This window comes from Dermacentor variabilis, chromosome 3, assembly GCF_050947875.1.
Source record: "Dermacentor variabilis isolate Ectoservices chromosome 3, ASM5094787v1, whole genome shotgun sequence".
NCBI classification, from domain to species: Eukaryota; Metazoa; Arthropoda; class Arachnida; order Ixodida; family Ixodidae; genus Dermacentor; species Dermacentor variabilis.
The window spans coordinates 241,551,191-241,569,968 of record NC_134570.1 but is presented as its reverse complement, the minus strand read 5'-3'; the positions used below and the strand labels follow the sequence as shown (position 1 = coordinate 241,569,968).

The following is an 18,778-nucleotide window of genomic DNA, read 5'->3' as shown; positions in this document are numbered from 1 at the left end:
GAGCAGTAACGACCGCAGTGGAGCCCGGGCCACATATATTGAATATCTAGACGGCAGAGCGGCCTTCGCAACCGCGCTTGAACGTAAGTGGCTGAAAGGCCACCGGTGACGATGACTGACCTAGTACTAGCGCCAGGAAAGTCTGTCCGACGTACTTTCACAGACAAAGTTCTGACTGGTGTTGCAGAAGTCGCGGGGCGTGGTAGTGCTAAACTTAGCGTCACAATTCGGCAGCTGGACGTAATTATATTTATTCAATCGTGTTTTTCACTAATTGCAACAACGTGTCATTTTTTTCGCATTATTGGCGGCGCCTCCAGGAAACCAAAGCGGCAACGGGGACACCAAAGCTAGAACCCGGACTGGTCCGTGGGTTGGGGCTCGGCGAGGCCTGCGCATGCCAGGCGTGTATAAGATCGGCTGTCCGCTCTCGCGGACAGGTAATTTCTTTTGCGAGCACCCTTCGGATTCCGCGACCCTAACCCACGTGCCGCCCTGCTTCCAGCTTTGGTGCACCCGCTAGCCCTTGCATGGGTGCCCTGGAGATCCTGCGCTGCTTGCTTTGCTATAACCTCAGGTGCTCTCCTGAGGCCTGCGTTTACACGTGCCCTCCTGGAGCAGTGCTTGTACAAAATACGACCTATCATTGCGACGAAAAAGAAACCCGCGACTTATACAACACTAGTCAGAAACTTGCCCCTACAGGCACAGCGATCACCAAATGGGGCGTCCATGCCCACTGCCTCATCGCGCGGGCAGCCAGCGGCGGAGCGTAAACTCGACCGCACTCTGCAATGCCGGCATGTCTAGGGGACAAACGCACGCAACACGCGCTAAGAAACCTCCTCCGTAGTGCCTAGGCATATTCAAGGAGCAAAAGGCGCTAAATTTTCTCTCTCGCTCTTACTCGCACCTGAGCAGAAACGGCTAGCGATCCCTCAAATGAACGTCTTGTCTTTAGCGCTGGCTCGATAGCGGCGGATCGTGGTGTGTACTGCACAATCCGCAGAACCGCCTCCTTTCGGCAATGCATGTTCTGTAAACGGTTGCTTGTTGTTGAAATAAGGCAGCAGCTGCGCTCAAAGATCGCATTACCAAGCAACGTAATCGTCAGCCATTTTTTTTCCTCAAGTACAAGCTCGTCATTGCTTTGGAAACATCGGCTGATATTTTGCGGATGTAATTTAATGCCACTTCCCCTTCCACTTTGTATACATCTTCGCCTAGGATTTGTTGTTGTATTGTTGTTAACTTTCTGCCTAATAATTTTATGTGGTTCAAAAATATCCTTGGCGTGGCCTTCCTTTTATCACGTATTTCGGACAACCAACGTTCACTTTCACCTTTTATCTTTGCTTGCACCAGTATTTGAACCATAGATTTTTTCCTCCCGGCACATTTCCCATTTTCTGGCTACATCATCCTGCGGCAACTGCGCTTTCTTTTTGCCTGCATGTGCCCTCAGGATGCCTTCTGTCGTTCGGCGATCGCTTCTAATATCTCCCTGTTCCTGCAGCTTTTCGGTTCTTTTTTTTCATTTCGAACGAACACGTTGCTTCTCTTTCCGTATTTTTGTCGTTATTACATTTAGAAGCTCACCTCTGCTTCGCCATTTGCAAAGTTCTTCCTCGACTCTTGTGACTATATTTGTTATTTGTTGAGCCTACAAATTTGGACTGGCCGTTTAGTGCTCCTTGCTGCCTTTCACAATTACATATCCCATTTTAAATGCTGCTATACCCTTCCTCATCAAATACGATTTCTCTTAACTTATCATGAATTCCTTCTGTCATCAGGCAGTAACAAAAAATCGATTGCCGATTTCCCACTTGTGGTCTGCCTGTCACACTTGGGCCCTGTCAGGATAACGAGGTCATGTTGCTCACAAAGATCTAGCATTGACTTCCCGTTTTTGTCGGTCTAGCCATCTAGATCCTGTATGTGGGCATTCATGTCACCTAATAGGATAATTTCGGCACCATTCCCGAAACCCTTAATATCGACACTTAGACATTCCACTAGCTGTTGATTCTCCTCTCTGTAATTATTTCCGGTCCACAAATACGTTACGCCCTGCCAAGTTTTCTTTCCACTCATTGTATATGATAACCAAAGATGCTCTTGACATTTTGAATTTACTCTTTTCTATTTGGCTCCCAGATAGACGAGCATTCCGACCCCCCCTCCCTTTCTTTCCGATTTAGTTCTGTTGCACCCTTCCCAAATATAGTTTTCAATCCCTGGTGGCAGTCTCTAAGGTGTGTTTTTCTAACCGCACACACCCGTATTTGTTCTCTATTTAACTGCTCTTTATTCTGTACCTACTTTTCCTTCCTTCTGCCCCCCTGCATGTTTATGCAGCCTATTGCTTGGCGAGCTCTCTTGTTTTCCTCATTTTTCTCTTATTGACGGCAATGCTATTCCGAGGTTCCCCTAGGGGACCTTCTTCATTACTACCTACTCTGGGTTCCTGAGCGTACGTGGCCCCCCTAAAAAAGCAAACGCGCGACCAGCAAGTCGCCTGCTCACTTCTCGTCCAAGCTTGTGATTGAAGTGGATCCTGTCTCGTTAGAACCCACCACACCTTCTCCCTTCCCTGTTTACTTCCATAACGTCGAGTCCTTCCTCTTGGCTCAATGTTAATATAGCCGCATTAGCAGCCACTACGGCTTTTTGTACGTTACTGCCACGTACAGGCACCTGGGCACCGTGCACACCACGATCTGCACCTGACGGGACAGCTCGCGCAAGTCGTCTTCCGCCTTCGGCGAGCGCTGGGCTAGTCCTGTCTCCTTTTTGTTTAGGACGTTACTTAGCCCACCTGATAGTACGACAAGGTTGCATCCATAGGCCTTTTCCGCGAGCTTTGCTCTTTCTCACTCCATGACAGCGCCTAATGGCTGTCACCCGCCGCCACTCTTTTGTCACCTTTAACCCTCTCCACTATTGTCTCTGAGCACATAGCCAGGTTTGAGTCGCCGGCGCTAATCACCCTTTCACTCTCTGCTGCTGCTGAGGCTTCCCTTTGTTATCCTTTTCTGTGCGATTTGCACTTGACAAACGAGAAGAAAAAGGGTTAACCGAGGAGCCCGATTTTTTATTAGTCATGTCATAAGAAGCCAACAAACACCGACACCAGTGACAACATAGGGGAAATTACTTGTGCTTACTAAATGAAATAAAGAAACGGTAAATCACTGTCACTTGGCAAGGAGCATTGACCCCTGCTTTTCTTTTGTGGTGGCCTCAAGGTAGGTGCAGCGCTTTCCCGTTACCCCGTCCCCACGTTGCGCGCAGTCCACGCGCTTTGCTGACACTCCTTCTCCTGTGACATCGGGCGACTGCGTTCCATTGTCACGACCATTCTCGTTCACGATGGCGGCCCTGTTCAGCTTTTCCTCAGCTTCTTGAAGCCTTTTTTTCCACCACCTTCCGTGCGCCACGCTCCATATTTAGCTCATTTTTGAGCTCTTGGACCTGTTTTACAAGCTCATCCTGGAAACCCTCCATTTTCCTCAGCCTAGCATCGATATCGCAGTGTCTGTTGATTGACCCGATTGCCTCTCCATTCTCAACCGTAGCCTCGTGTGCCTTGAGGGACCCCCCGTGCACGGGACGACCGTCTTTCTTGCCACGTGTTGCGCTCGGTATTTTGTAATACAAACGCCGAAGCTTTCAGAGCACGTGCCTCTAGTAAACTGTGATACGTACGCACAGAATTTAAGTCCTTAAAATGCTGCAAACCAATTATCACCAATGATTTAGAAGCAATAAATGTCGCACTGACTTAAGGTATGACACGAGTTCGCGCGTGTTGAACCCCACGGCCGCGCTCTCACTTTCCTATCAAAGCAATATTCCCGATACCAAAGCACACACACTGGAACCACTAATCGCTAATAGTTTTGCGACTTCCAAACTACTATTTAAACGCTATAAAGACGACGTTCCGCACGGTTGCACCTGCAGAAACACGTTTCGCGAAAGGACGCTCTGACCACCCTGCAAAACCAAATATACACAAAACACACCGGCGCACACACACACAAACAAAAGAAAACTAGCCAATTACTGTCTAAAGGCAAAAAAAAATCAGCAATTAAAAAAAAGAAACAGAAGGAAGCTCAAAGCATGCACAAAGAATTTGTTTTTCCCTGCAAAAAAAGGAAGAAACACGTCCGTCCGTCGCAAACATCACCGCAAAACTCCTACGTGCGCGCTCACACCTCCTAACGCGTCCCATCTTATCGCTGGGCCGCTGTTCTAAGAAAATTGTTGGGGTCGCTGACCTCCGCGCGTCTCAGTTTCGGGGCACGTCTTTCCCCCATGGTGGCACGCATTCAAGCAACGCCGCCAGAGCGTGTAGCAGCCGTCACTCGTAGGCGTCGCCACCACCACGAAGCGGGGCCTTCGGATGCCGTGCGCGTCTCTCAAAGAGCTCGAGGTGTGTCCTGAGACGACGAAGAGGAAGAAGGTGTCAAGCCGGTGCCCGCTCATCGCTGCGAACCACCTTCCCTGTAAGCACACGAGGCCTAGCACGAGCACGGCGCTCGAGGGCGACGGGCAGCGTCGACGACTTCGACGCGGCCTGAGATGAACCTCCGCTGCTCGAACCCACCGAACTTCAAGACCCTCATGAGCGGACCCACCAACGATCCGCCCGAAACGCAAGACATGGACGACGACCGCTACCGCGGCTACTCCGACACCGAAGCCACCGGAGAGCTCGAGGGTGCCGCCGTGCAGCATGGCCAACCAGGTGCGTCAAGCACGTACGATACCGCCGAGCAATGGCAGATTTATACTTCAAAACGCCAGAAAAAACAGCAGAGGAGCGGATCGCGGAACGCTGCCATTTTGAACTCGTACGAGACCCGGAGCGGAGAGAACAATAGCAAGATGGCGCCGGCCGCCTCGGCATCAGGTGGCGTGAGCGGAAGGACAGCTGGCGCACCAGCTGCTCACGAAGAACAATGACAGCCGAGACAAAGGCTGCCACCGCTCCCAAAGGGCGATGCCAAAATTATTATCAGACCAAAGAATGGCCTACCAATCAAAGCACTGAAGGCGATAGAAATCGTGCAAGCCATCATGGAGGCATGCAACAACAAATTCAAGGATGAAGACTTTATAGTCAGGCTAAGGACAGGATCGAACATCATCATAGCAAGTACTTCGAACGAGGAAGCAGCGAAGATGATGCTCGGAATAACCAACCTACGAGTCAGAGGCCAAGCCTGCGAGGTCAACAGATACGTGGCATTGCCGGAGGCCGTGAAGCGAGCCGTAATACACGGAGTCCCCGCGGGAACGCCGACGGAAATGCTCAAGGCAAAGCTACGAGTCCGCACCCAAGGGGTTGTGGTGCTCACCGCAAGAATGCTAGGAAAATCGGAAACGGCGGTCATCACCTTTGACGCCTCCATCATACCCAAATACGTGATATTTGCAGGCGCAGAGTTTAGATGCTACCCATACCGGCCGACGAGGCAGGTGTGCTACATTTGCTGCCAACAGGGCCACCGCTCCGACGTCTGCCCGACGCCAAACGCCAAGACGTGCAGGCAATGAGGAGTGCAGAATCCGCCGGAAAATCACCAATGCCAAACCAAGTGCCTGATGTGTGGAAGCGACCACGCCACCGGATCCAGGGGCTGCAAGGATCGCCTAAAGAAACTGCTAGGTCGACAGCACCAGTCGCAGCAGCAACAGCGCAGCAGCAGGGAGAAAGAACGGAGGCAACGCCATCCGAGACGGTTCAGCTCGGAGGGCGAGCGGAGCCGATTCCGGAGCCGGTCACAGAACGGGTCACGGAGCCAGTCACGGAGCCGTTCACGGAGCCGGTCCCGGTCCATCCCACCCCTGCCGCCCCCGGCCATCGAGGGCCAGCAGCAGCAGAAAAAGAAGCCCAAGGGTGGCACGAAGGTGAGCTGGGAAGCAGGCCTCCCCCCAAAAAATTTGTTTCCGCACTCGGGTACTCCAGAACAATAGAGAGAAACAGCTAGAGAAAGAAAACAGGGCACTCAGGCGAGAGCTAGAAATTAGCCGTAGAGCGCGAGAAGAGCAGGACGCAAAAATCAATGGACTAATGCAGGAAGCACAGGACCTCAGGTCAGGTAGCACTCCGAGGCCGCCATCAACACCCCCGCAAAGTCAATCTACCGAAATGACTCAGGCCAACCTCACCAAGTTTATAGCAGAAATACAGCAAGCTATGCAAATAATGGAACAGCAGATAACCATGCAGGGAACAGAAATCCGCGCCCTACGAAAACAGATAATTACCGAACGCGTCAAAGACGCGTTCAACCAGAGACGCCCGGCGTTAGAAAACTACAGTACGAGTGACGACGACCCCGAAATTTACGCATGAACAGTACATCCAAAAGAACTAAAAAGAAGAAAAACTAGAAATATGGCAGTGGAACTGCAGAGGATATAGAAGAAAACAAGCACTACTACAACAGTACATCAACGCACAACTTACTCCAACCGACGTAATAGCTCTACAAGAAACAGGGATTACCCCAACACTACAGGGCTACACGTGCTACGAGAATCCGGAGGAAGGGAGAAGAACGGCAATCCTAGTCAACAAAACCCTCATCGCCATAAGCCATGACAGGATAGCCGACACAGACGTAGAGCACGTAATAGTCGAGATCATACCAAAAAAGAAAATTAAATTATGGGGTTTTACGTGCCAAAACCACTTTCTGATTATGAGGCACGCCGTAGTGGAGGACTCCAGAAATTTCGACCACCTGGGGTTCTTTAACGTGCACCTAAATCTAGGTACACGGGTGTTTTCGCATTTCGCCCCCATCGAAATGCGGCCGCCGTGTCCGGGATTCGATCCCGCGACCTCGTGCTCAGTAGCCTAACACCATAGCCACTGAGCAACCACGGTGGGTAAAGAAAAGGAAGGGAGGAAGCATATTCATCGTAAATATATATACAGCCCCCCGAGACAAAGTAGGGCGAAATTCGACGCGCTGTTCAAGGGAGCAGACAAGCTGGCTAAATGAAATGCACTAGTCGTACTGGGAGATTTCAACGCCAGAGAGGAGAGCTGGGGATACACGAGAACGGATCAAAAGGGAAGAGCAGTAACCGAGGCAGCTGACAATATCGAGTGTGAACTCATCACGGAAGCCGATACCCCTACGAGAATCGGGAACAGCGTGAACAAGGACACCTGCCCCGATCTCACGTTCGTCAAAAGAACAAGGCAAGCGGAGTGGGACAACCTAATGGAAAGCCTAGGTAGCGACCACTATATGCTAAAGACGCAAATCAGAATAGCAGGCAAAATTAGACGGCAGATAGGGAAAGCAAACATAACGGACCGGAAAGCGTTCAGAGAAGCATGTGGCGATACAATAAAAAGCATCGAATCTATAAAAAACTGGGGGAACATGCTCAAAGAAACACAACGCAAATTCACCAAAAAAATTGAGCGTACGCCGCAGACGCCGGACGTGGACTCTAGACTTCTCAGACTATGGGAAGCCAGAAGGGGGCTCACAAAAAGGTGGAAAAGACAGAAATAGAACAAAAAGCTCAAGCTTAAGATCGCGGAAATCACGAAAAAGGCAGATAAGTACGCGGCGCAGCTAGCGAAGCAAAATTGGCAACAATTTAGTGACTCTCTAAACGCAACTTTGAGCACTGCAAAGACATGGCGCATACTCAAGGCACTCCTAGATCCGGCAAAATCAAAGACCGAAAACAACAAAGTCATATACCGACTGGTGCACCAGTACGAGGGAGCAGACTCGGAACTATTAGTCAAAATACGCAAAAAGTGCTACGGTGACGGCGACCCAGCAGCCTACACAAAGCGCTACAAAGGAGAAGAAAATGGAAGGCTGGATAGACCCATCACCCGGGAAGAGGCGTACGCGGCGATAAGAAGTGCAACAAAGAACACAGCCGCAGGTGCGGACAAGATCAAAAACGCGCTCATCCGCAACCTCGGAGACGAGCTAGTTGAAAAGCTAACCGAATACCTCAATGGACACTGGCAAGCGGGAACAGTACCAGAAGAATGGAAACACGCGGAAGTCATCATGATCCCGAAACCCGGCAAGAAACTTCAAGTGGAAAACCTCTGACCAATCTCCCTTACATCAAGCCTAGGCAAGATCTATGAGAGAGTGGTTACGAGGAGGCTACAAAATCATATGGAAGAAAACGAGCTGTACCCCCCCAGCATGTTTGGTTTCAGAGCCAGGCTCTCGACCCAAGATGTACTCCTGCAAATCAGAGAAGAGGTACTGAGCAATATCCCGCTCAACGGAGAGTACATCATCACGGCAATGGACGTCAAAGGCGCCTTTGACAACGTAAGCCACGAAGCCATCCTGACAGGACTTGACAACCTAAATTGCGGCATGAAAATACACAGCTACGTCAAGGCATTTTTGTCCAACAGAACAGCAACAATCGGCCTGGCGAGCTGAGATCCGAAAAGTTCAACACTCCAAACAAAGGCACACCGCAAGGATCGGTCATCTCACCCATCCTGTTCAATGTTGCCATGATTGGACTGGCCCAACAACTAGACCAAATCGACGGCGTACGCCACGCCATGTACGCCGACGATATCACTGTATGGGTCACCAAAGGCTCACTCAAGGAAAAGGAAGAAAGATTACAAGAAGCTGCGGCATGCGTAGAGGAATATGTCAAGGCAAGAGGTCTAGCCTGCTCAACGGAGAAGTCCGAGCTCCTAAGAGTATGGCGAGGCAAGAAGAACCGAACCGTCCCAGAGCAAGTAAACATGAAGTTGAACATCCACCTCGAGGGACAGCCAATCCCTGAGAAGACGCTCATCAGGATATTAGGAATGTGGATACAATCGAACCAACGATGTACCCACACCCTAACACTACTTAAAACAGCAGCCAACCAAGTGGCCCGCATGATAACGCGGGTCTCGCGGAAAAGACACGGCATGAAGGAAGCAGACACACTCAAACTGGTCAGAAGCCTGTTGTTCAGTAGAGTGACGTACAGCCTTCCGTACAACCACTGTACGAAGCACGAAATGCAACAAGCGGACGCAATCCTGAGGAAAGCCCTCAAGACGGCGCTCCACCTACCGCAGTCAACATCGACCGACAAATTCCTGGCCCTGGGGCTGCACAACATTCTCGAGGAGCTCCAAGAAGCGCAGATAGTCGCGCAAATGCAAAGACTAAAGCTATCGGCAACGGGCAGAAGACTCCTGAGCAGATACGGCGGTGAAGCTACCATAAGGGAGACACAAAGCACGGAGACGATACCGGACGAATACATAAACACCATCAAAGTAGCACCGATACCCAGCAATATGGACCCGAACCTACACATGGCACGAGAGCATAGTATGTACAAAGAACACTGGCAACTGGACGCGACACAGTGTACGTAGAAGACGCTGCTACCTACACTGAGGACAGAAACCACAAGAAAAGCAAAGTCGCAACGGTGATCAACTAGGACCTAAAAGAAATCACCAGCGCATCAATTCGGAACTGTACGGTAGTTGAGGCCGAAGAGGCAGCCGTGGCTCTAGCGGCAGCGGAGAGCTACCGATCCAACAGGTCCTTAACCATACTCACAGGCTCACAAGCAGCATGCCGCAACTATCTAAACGGCTGAATCAGCCACAGCGCGCTCCGCATCCTCCGCTCAAGTGGCAAAACAGTCACCAACCAGGCCAAACACACGATAGTTTGGGTGCCGGGACATACCGACATTACGGGAAATCAGGAGGCGGATAGGATAGCTCGAGGGCACGCAACAAACCGAGCATCCAACAATCCCGACCCCGCTGAGGAACCCGAGCCGGTAGCCCAAAGCTATTCAGAGATACTAAACTACTACAGAGGCAGACAAAAATACCCGCCCCCTCACAAACAACTAAATAGAGAAGACGCCATAGCATGGCGACAGCTACAAATGGGAACATTCCCGTGCCTAAACATGCTAAGCAAGATCTACCCCACGCAGTACGAGAGCAAGTGCCCATGGTGTGGAGACAAACCAACCCTATACCATACCACATGGGCTTGCCAGAAAACAGATGGGCGAGCCATAATAAAAAACCCGAGTGCGGAACAGTGGGAGAGGATGCTATCCAGCGACATCCTGAAAGTCCAACAAGGACTAGTAAGGCGTGCACGCAGGGCAGCTACCCTCAGCGGAGCCCTGGACTAGGGGAACCGACCCTTAAGAGAAGATGGAAGACTCCATCTGAAGCCGCAAAAATCACCGCAAAATATAGCAAATAAACGTTTTTCGTCATCATCATCATCATCATCATCATCATCATCATCAAAGAGCTCGACGACGAGCGCGCCCCGCCAATCGGTTGCACCATTAACGGAGGAGTGGGAAAGTAAGAGGCCGAGGAAAACTTTGAAACGGTAGGAACAGTGGGATAAATCAACTCGGCGTATTGATTCTCTTGAGGGCGAGGTGGCTCTTGATGTTTCGCTGAGGACAAGCTGTCGGGTGGGAAACAAAGCAACAAAGAACGTCAAGCGGAAAATCAGAGAGGCCGGAATAATCTCATTGGTGGCGGCAATGGAAAAGAAACCTGCCATGAGTAACTACTTAAGAGGAAAAAGAAACGAAATCAGGAAGCAAGCTATTCATAACTCAAAGGGAAGCTCATTACTTCTCGAAGCGAGATCGGGATGCATTAGAACACGCACCTAAAAGCGAGGTATAAGCATGTGGTTGCTGCGGTAAAGTTAGGGAAACGATGTAGCATGTTTCATTATAGTGTGAAGACGTCAACCCAGCGGTCGATTTAGGCACCATTGACCTCCTTGAAGCCCTTGGGTTCAGCGAGAGCAGTGGAAAATTAACCATGTCCGCAATAGGGATTAGTAAGAGGCGTTTGGAGGATTGGGGGAAGAAAAGTAGGGAAACGCAAAAAAAGAGACGTAGAAAAGCACAGTTCGCAATGCACTGCGTGCGCTGCGACTGGAGCGCCACCGTGCGTGTAGCAGCTGCACGTCTGCCGATAACCGACACGTGCGCTACTGCGACACGCCCCTTTTATAAGGGCTTATATACCGCGGCACCGTGCGTAGCCCGCGCTCTTCTTCCCAGCTTATCACAGACGGCGGCCCAGCTGTGCTGGCGCTCGCCAGTCACCTTGTCCATGGAATAAAGAAATTCCTTTTGCGTACTTTCCCTGCAACTGCCTGGTTCCTGCCTGCCTGGAAGGACACCACAGTGCGGCTGTCAGAGAAGACACTCGTTGAGAACCCGAGTTGAAGGAAACGTCTCCGCGTGGTCTCCGTGCTGCCGCCGGAATACGAATCCATACCGCCGTGGATACGCGTACGCCATGACCGCGTCGTTAACGCGTATTTTTTTTTTCGAATAATGAATCGCTGCGTAGTCGGCTGTACCAACAGGTACACGTCGTGCCCAGCGGGGACGACGTTTCACGGTTTCTCAACTCGTCCGCGCTTTGTCGGGCAGCGGCAACAGCGGATCACGGCTGTGCGACGAAAAAAGTAAGTTTGGTTCCCGTGACCGTGTCTTCTCTCTCGGCCGTCTCGCGTTCTGCGTTTTTGTTTTTCTTGTGCCACTTATATCTGCACATTTCAGTGCCGACAGAGCAAACTAGGAGCCCTAGCTCTCGGCGCACGAACACATGCAGCGTCCATTTCGTTGGCGGTGCGCCGTCCAAAGATGTGTCATCCCAGTCGCACGTGCCAACGATATTTCGTGACGAGTACCGCAAGCGGTCCGTGCTTCCGGAAGATAAGGCGGGATGCTATGAAAGGTGAGAACTCCGCGAAATAGGCACTTTCTTTTTAAGCGAGCTGTCATGTGTAGACATTTTTAGATGCTATAATGTCTACGTGACACCCGAGCCGAGATTTCGTCAGTAGGTGTGCTCGATGGTTCCTGTGACCGATTTCACTCTAGTGCTGGCAAAGGCGCAGCCGCTAAAGCAGAGGTGCGCAAACTTGGGGTCGAAACTCCCCTCTCCTAGAGGTCGCGGGACGATGTGGTCGCGGCTCCTCGAAGAGCTCCCTTAATTAAAGCAGAAATTGTACGGTGCGGTAGCCACATGACACTCGGAAACTTTGAGAGGTCGCTAGAGCATAGCTTGGCTTACACCATAATTCCCGCAAAAAAGAAAAGCGCAGTGACTTCACACAGACGAGATGGCCAAGTGCGCACGCACTTAGAGTGGTGCATACTTAGGAGTGAATAAAGGGAAAATCAGACATCCACCCGTTCGTAGCAATTGCTACAAAGGAAACCCATACGGGTATGGGTTTCCTTTGTAGCACCCGTATGGGTTTCCTTTGTAGCAATTGCTACGAACGGGTGGATGTCCGATTTTTCCTTTATTCATCACTTCTCTTCACTATGCGGGTTTCCGCAGAAGTACTACGTCATACTTAGGAGTACACAGCAGTGCATGCAGTCATTCCGGGGGTGATCAAACGCGCAAAGCGTGCAGCATGCATGGGGACAAATTTGCATGCGGAACAAAAATCGAGTCTGTATATTCTAGTATTAAGAGATCTGGCAGTCGTTGGTTTTAGTTTGTTTGTTTTGGTCTTTCACCATTGCCTGACAGGGAGAGAAGGGGGAGCAGATTCATGATATGGACCTGTTGGCTGTAAATGAGATTGCTCCAATCTAAAGCAGTTCTACTGCAGCACCTCAGTCCGTGTGTGCTATATCAGTGTGAGCCAAACATTGCTGATTGCAACTGTTCAAAACTTACAGTAGCAGTGACCCCGCCTTAATTAGACAGACATTTTCTCGTTCAATGCCAGCCTGCATTGCAATTATCTAGATAAGTTACTGTGTGCATATTTCTTAGAATTAAGAAGCGGAGAACAGCCGTAGCCACTGCTGCAGATCTCGCCCACTCCTTAGCATCTTTGCCAAAGGTGCTGCAAGATGGACCACCTACTGCCACCATGGATGTGCCAGCTTCTCCAGCACCAGCAGTCACACTACCACTGGAGGAACCTGAATGCTTTGATGGGAATAACGAACCCAACAACTGCAAGGAGTTGAGGTAGGTTCTGCTGTACTACCATAAGGTACCGAGTAAGTGCGCACTCAAAATTTGCAGGTTATAAAAAAAGGAATCCAGGCTGGGTGCTTCTTGTGTTTGAAAGCTAAAAGTCAGAACAGACATATTGCCATAAATGACAAACAATGCAGCAGTGAATAAGAAACAACTGAACATTTATTGTGGTGAACTTGTACCAGAAACAAACGAAAGGCAGCCTTTACTCCCTCCGTTAAAAGCACATCACCCTGATGCAACACAAAACAAAATAACGGTACACTGAAGAGGAACCTGGAACACGAAACGTGCACAGTCTTATCGAGTGTAGAATGGCTTGAGAAGAATAATGTGAACCCCCTCGGGTCGCAAATGGCTGCATGAAAAAAGCTGGGTTTTGTCAGCCGCCACTTCATAGTTCGAGTTCCCCGAGCAACGAACAATCCTGTAGGATCCAATCCTTGCAGTTCTTATCCCTATTAAAAACCTGCGATGGTAGTTCCCTTCTTGTTCATCACAATGAACAAGAAGCGAACCAGTTTCAAGAAGGGAATTCATTTTAACCTAGTTTCCCAGGGGCACTGTGGTGAGCCTTGCATGGGCTTTTGTGTCTTGGTGTGCGTGGTTAGCGCTTCTCGACGTGGCATACAATCGGTATTCTAGAGTAAGATAAAGCTAGGAAACACCTTGTTGTCTGAAAATTTTAGCATGCCATCAATTTTATGCAGGTCTCAGCTCAGACGCTAGAGACACCGCCACAGCAAATGAGTCCTGATGATTGCCTGCACCCTGTTCGCCGGTGCAATGCGAGGCATCCCCCCAGGTTGAATTCTTTGCGCCTGAAGAGCCTGCAACGGCCGACGCAAGTGTTACTGCATTGTGTTTGGAGGATCACCAACCAAAGGGCTACCAGGCCTTGGTGGACAAGGAAAACGACGATTCCCTCAGAGACCTGACTGGGGTGACAGTTACGGTGTTTCTCGCCCTGTTGAGCCTCTTGCCACAGGTAAATGTTAGATCAGCTTCCAAATGACACCAACGAGAGCATATTCACAAGTTGCCCAATTTAAATTGAACTGAAAAATAGATATGCTGATGTCATGCACGTTCTTCTAAAGGTGCAGTCTTTTTTATATTTCATGTTGTCCCTTGGGAATTGGACAACCACCTCACACAGTTTTTTCTCGTTATGGATAATGAACCGCACAGATGCGTACAAGATATCTGATGTACTAGGCCTTTCTTTCCATTTTAACGTGCCGTGGAATTTGTCGCAGCATATAGTACTGCAGCATGGTGGTATTTCTCCTTGTTTTCGTGTGCGCTAGCAGACAGTGTATCTGCTAACGAGATTTCAGCTACCTCAGTGCAAGCTGAGTGACATATCGATCACAACTAAAACAAACAAGTGACTTCCTGTTCTTTTGATGAAGGAGATGGTGGTGCAGTGAGATCAGGTGCATCTTTTAATCCTTTCGCAATGTACTTCAATGGGCAACTAGCTCGTTTTTACCCGTAGCATGGCCCTCGAACATCAGTGTGATAATTTATGTATGAAGACAGATTTTGAGTTCCAAATACGGATCTCAGAAAAGCTTTGCAAAGCGACTGAATCTCAGGCGTGTCAAATGGTTTGGGATCCAATAAACCAGGAGAGCAAGTCCACCTGGTATTCTCAAGTCTAACAAGATTTTGACAGTGGGCAAGACCAACAACTGCATCAGGATTGCCAATGTTGCACTATGCGGTTTGAGAACGAATGAGAAACATATGTCTAAATTGATACTCTGGTGATTTCAAGCTTGCATTTGACAATGCGGTTGCACTAGGCACCAGGGGGACGAACCTGAACATCGTCAACTGCGACATTCAGATAAGAGTTGGTGTGAGACACAAAACAGCACTACACAGGAGTGTTTGCATCAATGTGCCAGATGCAGAGGCCAGAGGAGCTTGAACTTGGGAGGGATATCTACCGGCACCAAAATACCGCCTGCTTGTGTTCAGGCATTGGACGCTTTGAAGAAACCATTCATGCACCTAAAGCACTAAATCAGCTGGACATTCTTTGCGAAATTGTGGAAGTTTCTGAATTAGTAAGAACAAAAAAAAGCTTTGAAAGTTGGTTTTATCACTACTGTAAATGTGCTCACAGAATGCCTCTCATGTTACAGGTGCGGGGCGAGAGATACTTGGACCTGGCGGTGGACAGCAAGCTTTTGCTTGTTCTCATGAAGATGAAGCATGGCCTCACATTCTCTGCATTAGGCATTTTGTTCGGCGTACATCGAACTAGCGCGTCGCGCATTTTCTATGCCGCTGTGGATGTCCTGTCCATCAGCGCCGGAGGGTGGATCAAGTGGTTTTCGAGGGATGTGGTACAGGCATCGATGCCTTCCTCTTTCCGCCTGAACCATCCCAATTGTAGGGTTATTGTAGACTGTTCGGAAATCAGAAATGAGAAGCCAGGCAAAGTTGCAGATAGGGTAAACTGCTGAAGCAACTTCAAGAGCGACTTTACACTGAAATTTCTATTTGGGATCACGCCATCCGGTTACATAACCTTCATTTCGAATGTGTTTGGTGGCAGGTCGAGCGACACGTACATCATCGCCAACTGTGGATTGATTTACCTGCTGGAACTGGGGGATATGGTGATGGCGGACAAAGGTTTTCCCCATGCAAAGTGCGACTTGGAAAGTAAGGACGTCACACTTGTCATGCCACCATTTTCAAAGGCCAGCGAGCAGTTTACCAAGGCGGAGATGGAAGATAAGGTTGCATCTCACCGCATTCATGTGGAGCGGTGCATTCAACGCATCAAGAGTTTTGCGATCTTGAACGAAAGGCTAACCCCAGAACTCAGGTATCACGTCGAAAAGGTAGTGCATGTGTGCAGCGTGCTGGCTAACCTACAAGGTCCTTTCATCAAGACTGTGCGAGTGCTTTGAACAGAAGCAAATGTTTCGACAGCTCTTTTTATTTTTGCTGTATTGTGCAACCGTGCTCACATTTCGTTCAATAAAAGAACAACATGCTTCAAGAGTAAACACTGCTAAAGTTTAATACAGATTTCGGCGCCTCAGCACAGCTGGGAAGTGATGCCTAAGAAACAACTCCAATTTTACCACAACTTTTTCTCAGAAAGGAGTCGTTCCTTCTTATTTCTACACATTTCGACCCGTTTGGCGAGTACACGTAAAAGTCACATATGCTCGCACCTACAACATACATGCTTATTTGAACTTGTGTGTAGTACACGTGACTTTCCCGTAGTTGCACCTTTTGTTCTTCACAGTGGAGATAGTCCACATTTATGCTCTCATTAACAACGGGCGGTGTCTCGCATCTGGAAGAGGCCTTGATCTCCAGCAAGCAGATTCTTTGCTTTCCGTCCACCGAACCATCCGGGCAACCATGGCTGCGCAATGCTGATGACAAGTCCCACTTGAATCACCTTGCGCCCCTCTTTGGATATGTACTCGTGCCGTGCGACTGGCTCTGTTGCCACACCGTATATACATGCAGCGCTTTTAAAGGAGTGTGGCGTTGCTAGTTGTTTCCCCAAGCTTTCAAAGTCTGCTTGACGTGTCCTTATCCTTTGAGCCTTGGAACTCACTGAAATTTTCAGTGCCCTCTCAGAATGCCACTGTGGGCGTCCACTTTGTAGAATCGTTTGTCTTGCAATGTTGTTGCGTTCGTACTCTGTCACCACCTCAAGAAGGAAGTCGTCACTCACTTCTTCAATTGGAGTGCTCTCTGCTCCGAATATTTCCTTGGGCTGACCCAGGCGCCCGAGCAGTCTGTCCAAGCTTGCTAGATTTTTCTTTACTTGCTCCTTGTGGCGGAGCATTATGCTCAAGAGGCAGTTTGAGTTGATGATGGCTCTGGGCACAGGTTGCTTCACCAGCATGCCATCTGGATGCTTAGGTGGGTACATTTCCAAAAACAATACTCCCTTGTTATACATCTCAAGCTGCTTCGCCGATGGCCGTTTCCACACATTTGCTATGGACGTCTTCGTTGATGTGTCCTCTTGATTGGCATATGTAATTACTGCTGGTGAATGCTTGCGCTGCCCTGAGACACCACCTCTACAGGTGCAGTGAGCTTGTGTGATGTTCCTTCTGGCATCCAGCTGATGAGAAAAGAAACGTATGCAATGAATTTTAATACTGCAGAAAATTGAGGGAACAATTTAATAAACCTTATTAGCTCCCCATCTACCTTTCACAAAATTTGGGAATGTAATGCGAGGACAGCTAGAGCTGTGCACGAATTATTTATTTGTTAGAAACATGAAGCAGTGAACCGAGTTGCCTAGCATATTAATGTAAACACACCTAGTGGCACGGCACCACTACGACTACTCTGTAGAATCAAGCTAGGACGAAGAGTAGCTAGGATACCAAAACTAGGGTCTGCAGGAAAAACAAAGTGCGGCTTTCAGGCCCGCGTAAGTAAGCTGTGCGGGCCTTGTGATGACAGAAGTGCATAAACATACACGCTTCTGTGCATTTCTCGTATATACTTTACGACGACATTGTGGAATAAACAGTTGAAAGTAGTACCTGTCCTGTGTTTGGCCTTCTCTGCCGTGTCCCTTGTTAGCGCTTTACAAAATTTTTCTTTTTTTGGAAGGCAACATAACCAAAAAAAAAAAACGGGTCGTTACACCGAGCGGCAAATTTAAGCGAAACACTGCGCAAGACGCGGCGACATGGCTGCGAATAGTCATGACCCGAAGCCGCGGTCGCAACAAAGGAATGCCGTCTAGCCAGTGGCCGTGATTTTATCTAAGCCATCGATAATTCTGAATAGTGTCAATATTTTGCAAGTACACGGTTCGTGGGTACGCATCAAACATTTTCTAAGCGTGAAAGAATGATAACTTACCTCGATCGTTATGGAGTAAGCCTCTTGCGAGACGCACGCCTCGCGCACGCACTTGGCCTTCAAGCACGACATCACCGTAGCAAACCGTTCGTGCACGTCGAAAACATGCCCGCTTTGATGCAGTTTCTCGCCTTTCTTCGTAGTGGCATCGCGGAAGAACGATCCCATTATAATATCTTTAAAGCCAGCTCGAAGGACTAATGCGCCCGCCACGGGCACTTGCACCGCCATAGCTTCTTACGCAAGGAGCCACTACTGTCTGCTACGATTCTCAATATTGCACGCGAGTAGCGCCGCAAGTGGCGCTGCGTGCGGCTTTCAAGGCGCCCCCTATATGTCGCGCACGGAGTGTATAGGGGATCGGAAAATTTGGTTGTGGGAGTTCATCGTGTTTTTTTCTTTTTTTATTGTTTAACCTAGGTAGTACATTAGGTAGTATAATAGCAAGAGCTTGGTGGCGCAACCCACCGCCCCGTTCCAAAGGTCATAACATCCATCCAGAACAGAGCCGATGACCGGCGCATGTGTAGCAGTGATGCAGATACGAAGACACTGTGTGTGCTGTCCTGTGTCGAGCCGTGTCGGGAAATGACGTATAGTTTCCGTGAAACTCAAGTCTGCGGGAGACGGCGAGAAAGAAAAACGATTCTGCGCTAAAACATGTCGCGTACACTAAATGTCATTGGCCATATAGCCATTAGACTGATTAGTTGTCGGTCAAGTCCTGTGGAGCCGTTCATTGACTGACTGAGTGATCGAATAATTGTACCAACGCGTGGCCTCCCGCGAATTTCAATGTACCGATTGCATTTCGGCGTTCTTATAGTGCACAGC

At 49.3% G+C, this 18,778-nt stretch overlaps 1 protein-coding gene and 2 pseudogenes across 1 annotated transcript in view; 2 read left to right on the top strand and 1 right to left on the bottom strand.

The window, feature by feature from the left end:
• Positions 1 to 18,778, top strand: part of LOC142576750 (putative ATP-dependent DNA helicase HFM1) — a 295,132-nt gene that overhangs the window by 62,460 nt on the left and 213,894 nt on the right. The gene's annotated exons all lie outside the window — the stretch shown is intronic.
• LOC142576751 (uncharacterized) lies at positions 5,075 to 16,763 on the top strand (annotated as a pseudogene).
• Positions 16,111 to 17,018, bottom strand: LOC142576752 (uncharacterized; annotated as a pseudogene).